Source organism: Perissodus microlepis, chromosome 3, assembly GCF_051167445.1.
Source record: "Perissodus microlepis isolate ML-2025 ecotype Zambia chromosome 3, ASM5116744v1, whole genome shotgun sequence".
Taxonomy (NCBI): domain Eukaryota; kingdom Metazoa; phylum Chordata; class Actinopteri; order Cichliformes; family Cichlidae; genus Perissodus; species Perissodus microlepis.
In genome coordinates this window covers 5,822,501-5,831,419 of record NC_140463.1, presented here as the reverse complement: position 1 = coordinate 5,831,419, position 8,919 = coordinate 5,822,501, and positions in this window count along the sequence as shown.

Sequence of the window (8,919 nt, the reverse complement as noted above, 5' to 3'; positions counted from 1 at the left end):
GATTGGCCCGTTCAGCAGCGTCGAGTCCTTCAGTGCATTTCCAGCTACGTTTGCACTTTTTGAATTTATCAGTGAGAGAATAACAATCATGGTCTCAATATAAGAAATAATAATGACAGCATCAATATAAAGACTCACACGTGTCAGCACATAGTTGGAGGGAACTTGTGATGAAAGTGTGATTGTGTTTGTGCTGCTCACACTTTACTGGAACACACTCAGCTGTGAGCTGTGCTCAGATTTAGTGTCAGCAACAGAAAATATTGGAGAAAATCAGTGAGTGAAACAACACGACTGACATGACAGCAGGAAGAAGTGAGGCCTTAAAGACGGAGCTAACAGATCATCACTGGGATGAAGTGTGTGCTGACGTTCCTGATCAGGCACACAGTGTATCTGAAATCCATCCTTAGAATCACATCATAAACTCTGTCCTGTTAGGAAATGTTGCTTAAAGATGAGGAGAAAGAAAAGCTGTGGATGATGTTACGGATTCAAATATTGGGGATGGATACAAGAGGAAAAACCAAAATAACAACACTGGTCCGGCCGGGTTGAGTCAAACGATGATTTTAATGATCACACGCATGGGAGATGGACACCGTACGCAGACAGCATCAGATCTCAAAATGGTGGAGCATTGATCAAACTCTTATAGCCTCTAGTGGCCCCCACCTAATCATAAAAGCCTAAACATTCACATTCTTTCTCTCACACGGCGCCTAAGCTACGACCTTGGCTCCCTGTTTATCTGCTCCTGCTGAGATGGGGCAGAAAACTCCAGTGTGTTCTGTTCTCTTCTAATCAGACAAATAAGGCGATGACTTTCTGCAAACAGTATTTCTCATAACTCAGCAGTATAATGCATCATAAAACAATATCATTCATTCACAATCAATCAGCAGTCTAATGTAATGCAAATCAGTTTAACAAATGTAATAGTTATCACCTTCTTCTAATTCAGGAGAATAATGCAAACTAAAACTACATAATAATTCACCATCTTTAATTAAGGGTCTAACATGGCATAAAATAATATTATAATCTCACAGTCCCCCTGTTGTGCTCTTTAGAATAAAGAGCTCACCTACACCCTGTAATCCAGTGTTGCCGGGTTCATTTCTTGTCACTCCTGAGGCCCTTTGTCCCCCTGTTGGGTGAACCATATGTGAGATGACCTCTGTGTCACAGTTCAGATGCAAGAAAAACTATTATTCCAACAGTAGCAGGTACAGATGACACTCCCCAGTTCTCCCCAGTTCTCCCACAGCTTTATTTTGGTGCCACCTTATACCCTTCAGACGTACTCAGACTAGAACCTCTGTCCGAGGAGCTTTTAGCCTTTATTTTATTGCTGCAGTCACCAGTGTCTTCCAGTCGGGTGATCCACTGCTCTTCTTCCTTCAACCTCAGGGGTTAGACAACCCTTCAGTCGTTGCACAGATCAGGGGATTATTCTGCCCCGATGTCAAACAACAATCTGTGTATCCTCGGGTCACAACTGTGTCCCCAGAGAAAGGAACAGGAACTTGTCCCCCTTTTGACCAAGAGCCTCTCGAACCTCGCTGGTCTGGTGTTCCTGGATTTCCGCCAACCCCTTCATGGTTATTGCTGTGTTTATGGGATCCATCCTTTTGAGGTGACTAATCAGAGCCGAAACGCCATGACACTTCACCCCAGTTGCTGTCTTGGCAGTCACTGTGTCTGTCTCTGCTGCGAAGGATCCTCGTATATCTGTGACCTCGTCTGGTGTCTGTTCCTTTCTCTGTAAGAGACAGAAAGCCAAAACACCTCTCTGCCTAGCCCTAATAATCTACTGTTGTTATCTACTGACCTTCTGGTGAGTCAGAATTGGTTTAGAATATTCAGAATGTCCCAGCAACTTATTCTAATCATATCCTATGTGTGTGTAAGCGTGTTTGCATTTAGCCCTCTGCACTCAAAGTCAATACCTGCAATATATCAGTCCGGACCATCACGCCGAACGAAGCTTATGACCTTCAAAAGACCGAGTGCCAACTCATTATAAGCACATTTGCAAGGTGTGTATGAAAATGATTAAAACCACTCATTTTAATAAAAGACATCAAAAACAAATTAGCCATTTTTAATTCTAACCTTTGCCCCCCGTTTTCACAAAAATCATGTGTTTCCTTCCGCCTACTGTCCCACGGTTTCCTCTCCAGTGTGGTACTCAGCTTCTCATGAACACAGGATTTTATCTTCTAAACGCTATTCAGTTCATTTGAATGATTAACGCTTAAACATGGAAATAATGATTTATGCTTCTCACTGGTTCTCTAAAAAAAGTCCAGAAACCTTTTGGGTCACTATTAGCTTAAGCTGTACCATACCTAAGTTATTAAAACACAAATGAAGTCATAAAAATGTTCATATAACCCTTGTTTGATGTTAAAACCCAACTTCCCCCCTTTTTTGACACATTCCCATGTGTCAAATCAACGGAGCTAGAAAATTAAAAGGAAAGGTTAGTGACCTCATCTCTCAGAAAGTATCAGACTTTCTCCTATCCAGTGTCGTTGCTCCAGTCCTGTCATCCTGTGTTAGGGAATGAAATCAATTTAATTGTCATGTTAGATCTGTTCAACTCCTGGCTCCGCCCAGAGCCTGCGTCCGCAGAATTGGCAAGAAACAAAACCTGTAATAATATGAAATTCACTTGAATATGAACTTGTTGACTACTTCTGACACAGCAAAGGAACATTCTCTCTTTCCCGAGGACAGGCACTGACTACCACTTATCTCCTGGAGCCAACTGTCCCTTATGGAGACACAACATTGCAGCTACAAGGTTCTGCAGATTGTTAAGTTGATCTGTGTGTAATGCTCTGAATCAGGTATGTAATATTAAATGAATGTTGTTTAATCAACTGCCACTACGTAAAACTTAACAAACGATATAACTGAATAAAAGATCACAAAGAATAGCATGATATCAGTGTTATGTAAGCGCGTGCGGCCTTCAATGCCCGAAGTCACTCCAGTCCATAGATCAGCCAAACATCGCGTTGACTGTAGCTTTTAACCCTTATTAACTTGAGCACAACTCTATAATGAGCAACAAACTGCAATATGTATAAAAATGATCATGGTTACACCTGCAATGAAAGATCATACGATTATCCTGACACCTGTAAATAGAAGATTAACCTGAGGTTATAACAATCACCGGAACACAAATGTTAATATAATGTCAAAAGCTTCAATAAATCATTAATGCAATGCTTGTTATATGATTCTGATGTAACAATAATGCTGATGCTAAAATAACAGTAAAACACCCCCTTTTATCCCGTTTACAAACTTCACAAATAAACGTTTATCCATGCCTCTTTTAATTTTATTTCCCCCCGTTTTTCCCTCACTGACCACAGCAGGAGAATCTATGTCTTGATTCAGCCATGAATCCAGCTCACCTGATTCATCACTGAGCCCCACCGTCACTGGCGCCTGACAGGGTGGTGCTGCATATTCTTCCTTTAATGTCACTATTTTCAATCTGTTAATTAGAGTGCTTAAACATGAAGTAGACTGCGTCCACAACAAGTCAATACAGCTGTAAATGTGGCCAATTATCAGTCTATTAACAATCAATAACAAAAAATAGCTTTTATTTTATGCATGATTTTAGTCAACCACTCACCCAGAGGATCTTCAATCCCAGAAAATTCCTTCTCCACATTTAATAAGTCTGTCCTCCTTCCATGCCCTGGTAACTGGTCCATCCAGAGCCATATCATCTCGAAATATACATACAACAAGCCAAACCACACCTTGGTCACACCAACCCTTTTCTGCCCTGAAGATGTCCAACGCCATCTTAGTCTGGATCAGAGTTTTAATAGTTTTGCAATTTTCATTAGTTTTTATTTTTATTTAGTTTCGACTTCAGATTTTCAATTTTATATCAGTTTCAATTAGTTTTTACCAATTGTTTGCTAGTTTAGTTTAGTTTTTATTTTTTTGAAAATCCTTAGTTTCAGTTTAGTTTTCATTAGTTTCAGTTATAGTTTTAGTTGTGTTTGCAAAAATTAAGTGTAACAAAATCCCAGTTTCATCATATCAGTCATGCTCTTGTGCTTATCCTTGGGTATTGAGTATTAACTCTTGCAGCACCGGGTGTTCGTAATTTTGGTTCAAGTGAATTGATAAACTTTTTGAAGGCAATTGACTCACACAGTTATGTAGATGTCCCAGTCCTGTTGTCTCGGGATGCATCACGCTGCCTTGCCTGGGGTTAGCTTCTGTTTTCTGGGGATGGGGGTTGAGTGAGCTCCCTTACCTTCTCAAGGTAAGCTAGGTTAGCCTTCTTGTGTGGGCTTTTCAAGTGCACTTTAAGGTTTGTGGGATTTTTTCCCCTTAGAATTGTCCCTCATAATTTGTCTCTTTCCACTACAAGACACTTGCTTTATCCAAAACACAGTCATATTCAAAGTAATCCCAAATTGGACTCTGGCGCTTTCTCCTGACTTTTCCTGACATGATTCTGCGCGTGGACGGAGCAGCAACACAGACGACTCGACTAACGTACTGCCACCTGCTGGCATAATGAGACACAGCAAGAAAAAAAAAATCTGGAAACTAAACTTCATTTTCACCTTTGACTATTGTAGGACACGCACACCTCAATGAAAACTAAACACATTTTTGCTATAAATTCAGTTAATTTTACTTAGTTTTGTGAACACTCATTACAGTTTAGTTAGTTTTCCTTTTTTGTTTTTATTTTTATTTCCGTTAACAAAAATGTTTTTTTCACTTCTAGTTTTCGTTATTTCGTTAGTTTTCGTTAATGATAATAACCTTGCTCTGCACACTGGAATAAACATAATCAACATGATCAACATTTTACTGCGTGTTATTTCACCATCTTATCGATTCCAACGCTCCATTCGCATGTGGTTTGGCACATTATATTTATCTAGAACTCCACTCTGTCTCTAAATGTTTGAAGAATTTTTCATGTTTGGGGTCAAATTTTGAGAATTTGACCATAAGTCAAAGTTATGGTGTTATCACCCCCTTTGGGGCTTACCTTTCCCAGTTTTGATGCTATTCCTCCCTATTCCTTGCAAGTACCCCCTTTTGGTGGCGAGAAACTGTTGGTGTGGACAAGTGGGTGCTGTAAAAACAAAAGCTCAGGACAGAACAGTTGTCAGTCATGTACTTCATACGAAATTTGCATATATTTGATTTCATATTGATCCTCTGAGTGTAATGGTACATTTTAATTTGAATTTGTCGAAGCTAAACACAATATTTTTTCTTTATTTTGCTCTTGTTCTTGTGCAGCACCACCTCTCAGCGCATGCCCCTGTCGGTTCTATCCTACTTTTAAATTGCTGACTATTTCAAGAAAGCACCTAAAAGACGGGGACCAGTGTTTATTGTTACATATCTCCATTTTGAATGTGACAAGTCTACCATTTCCCTGATATCCATAGATATTAATAGAGATTTTGGCTTTTTTTTCCCTCTATAAAAGTTAATTGACTCTTTACAGTGGCCTGCTATGGTTAATAATAACATGTTCAGTCATGAGTGAAATCAAAGATTTTCTTCACTTTAGCATTTAACATTCCCAACAATATAATGTGATACATTAATCGAAACACAGCTAATAAAACACAGTTTCCTTAATGCAAACATCAGTAACTCAAAATTAACCACCAAAGGGTTCAGTCTGCAGTTCACACTCATGTGAAGCTACAGCCTCCCCCTCTAGTCTCTGTCATCCTTCTGTTCTTGCAAAAACAAAACAAAGCCAGACAAAACATCCACCCTTCTTTTACAGGCTGGGTGAATTGTTTGTGGACATTTACTAATCCTAAAGTCTGTACCGTTTTTGTCTCAGTATCAAGTCAGTTAAAACTTTTAGTCGTCAGTCCATCACAGTCCAGCCACATGCATACATCCACACACATTCATACCAGAAGTTGCTGATAATGGAGTCTCACGCGCAAGCTATTCGAGCCTCCATCACCAGCAAGATGACGTCATCATTTTAAAGGAAAACAGTTCCTTGTTTTTTGGACTGGATTGACTCGCTGCAATCCTTTTAGGCTCAGGACTTCTCATGTGATCAATGTCCCATATAAGTGAATTTCTCCCAAGCCCATTATAATCATGGAGAAAAATACTTTGCGACTGTTTCCAGTAAGAATATTTTATAGCGCTTTAAAGTTCAATCTCTCAGGCCTGGATTAAAGAGCTGATTTGTTAAATCAGGAACTCACAAAATACCAAAATATCACCACCGGTGGATCACACCTCTCAGATGTTCTTATCTCAGTGCACTGTAACAAAAGCAAAAACAAACGTAACCAATACAATACTCATATAATAACAAATACTGGGGCCCATTGCAAACATGTCCAAGCATAAAACCATCTTTCTCTCTCTTAGAGAAAGAAAACAATCCAAACCTCACTGATAAAATAAACCTAGTGTTAAGAAAAACCCAAAAATCAACCAAAACTTCACCAGAAAGTTTTTCTCCCTCCTGGGACAATATTGTGTAGGAACACAGGGACCATAACTCCTTTTTGCCCTGACAAAAAACATGTTGGATTTACTTGATTCAATAGTGGACACTGGTTGCACACAAATGTTTTGCTTTGGCAGAAACTTAAACAACTGAGTTAAATCAACACAACCTTTTCATATTCAGTAAACCTGTGCATTTTGTGTTCATAAAACACGATTGAACCATGTTCAGATGGAGTAAGTTGAGCTCCTGGAATATTTTAATCCTTCACAATTCTGTCAGTTTATTTCAACACTATTCAATAACTTTTATCCAACTACTACTTGGTCACTTAAATACTACATGTTGTCTTCATATCGCATACGGCTCAACAAAGTCTAGATCCTGGTTACCATAAAAACTGAATGGGTCTACAACAACTACCATCCTCCTATCTTTATCCTGGTTGCAACAGGGCTGGGAAATAACCCTGAAGTGATAGGTTACCAGGCAGGGTACACCCCGGACAGCCGACCAGTCTATCAGATAGAAACAACTATTTAACCTTACATTCATGGATGATTTAGAATCATCAATTAACCTAGCTCTAATAACTGCATGACTTTTTCTCTCACACTGGAAACCAGAATTTCGTACAGATCTTTAAAGCCTGTGGCAATTGTGTTAAATACACGCGAGATGCTTACGTAAATCCAAGGGCTGGCCCCCCTTTTTTTTTTCAGTGTGTTCCTCCTTCAATTAAATCTCAATCACAAAAATGTGGCGCTCCGAAATAAGGCTCACACCGTTAATTCATCATTTTCACTCTGTACCACTGCTCCTTATCAGGCTGTGTGAAGCACAGTAAACAATTCAGTCGAGGCCTTGAGCCATAAACAGACATCACGCACAGACATTGTTTTCATAACCAAACTGCTTTAGACCCTGTCCCCTAAACCTACACAAATGCCCTCTGGGTGACATGAAATGCATTTAACCAATAAACAATCAATGGCTTCTTGTTGGTGTAACAGATTCTGAATTTGGATGTTTGTGTGCAGCATTTTGCATGTCAGCATAAGCATTTGTTAGTAAAGCATTCTTCATTGCACAAGCGTGTGCGTGTGTGTGTGGATCACTTCTCAGTGAATTGAATCAGCATTTCGATTTGTGTGTGTGTGTGTGTGTGTGTGTGTCAGTTCTCACTCAATCAACTAGTGCATATGTGTTCATATGTGTGTTTCTCTTCATTCTGAGTCAGTGTATGTAGATGTGTGTGTTTGTGTTCATCACTTTCCTGTTCTGGTGTTCTGGGTAAACCACGGCCTGAAGCGTGCCCTGGGGTCCTGCCCTCCTCCATTTCAGTCTGTTTGCATCCATTGGTGCTGCTGCTCAAAGTTCTGTCCATACTGGTTCTGGCCCCAATTGAGGCAGTCCTTTTCTCCAGTGTCCTGCATCTTCTCCTTGTTCCGCTCCTCCTTAACTTGACCCTTTTGCTTCTGTAGCTCCTTCAGGGCTTGCTCCTGCTGTTGGAGCTTTTCGTCAGGTTTGGCGACCTCCTGCTCCAGCAAGCTCCGGCCTGGTTTCAAGTCCTGTGTCTGGGACTCCAAGCCTGACTGATGGGTTCGATTATCAGCCAGCTCCTCCTGAGCCATGCTCAGTTTCTGCTCTGATGCCTTGAGCTCTTACTGAGGGCAGAAACCTCAGAGTCTTTTCCGTACACGTCAGATTGAAGTTTATTGATGTTTTCCTTGCTTTGCTCCACGGCCTTCTGCAGCTCTGCTGTCCGGCTCTTCTCAGAGGTCAGCTCCTGGCCGAGCCCCGACACCTGTGCCTTCAGCTTATTGTGTGGATGCTTCTTGGTGTTTCCGTACACTTTTCGCCGTGGATCTACTTCCACAATTTTTGTGCTATTTTCACCGTTCAAATTTTAAACTATTCTGCTATTTCTGCTAATGACGGCTATGTCTTTTGGTATTTTTCACTATTATACTTTTTAAAATATTAAGCTTTTTTCCTTTAATTTGAAATGAATGGAAAACTTCTGCAATTCTGCTAAAATTTTCTTGTTTTTGAAACTTAACTACTTCCTCATATTTTCACGTAGAACAACCATTCAAACTTTCAAATGTTCTCAAATTATTGGGCTATTCAGGTATAAATCAGCTTTTTCAAATCTTTTACCGTTTTACTTTTATGCCTCTTAAAGTTTTGAGTTGCAAAATTGTGATTTTTCACAAAATACATGCGTTGTTATGGTTGCTATGCACTTGGCTTCCAGTGTGCCACTGAAGGTTTCGCAGTCTTCTCTTCATGTCCGAACAACTTCTTGCTACTTGCTCAATTTTCACTCAACTTCCACAAATTATACATCAAAACATAGGTATTTTTGCTGGCTTTCTGAAAATGTCACTATCATTGTTGTGGAATTT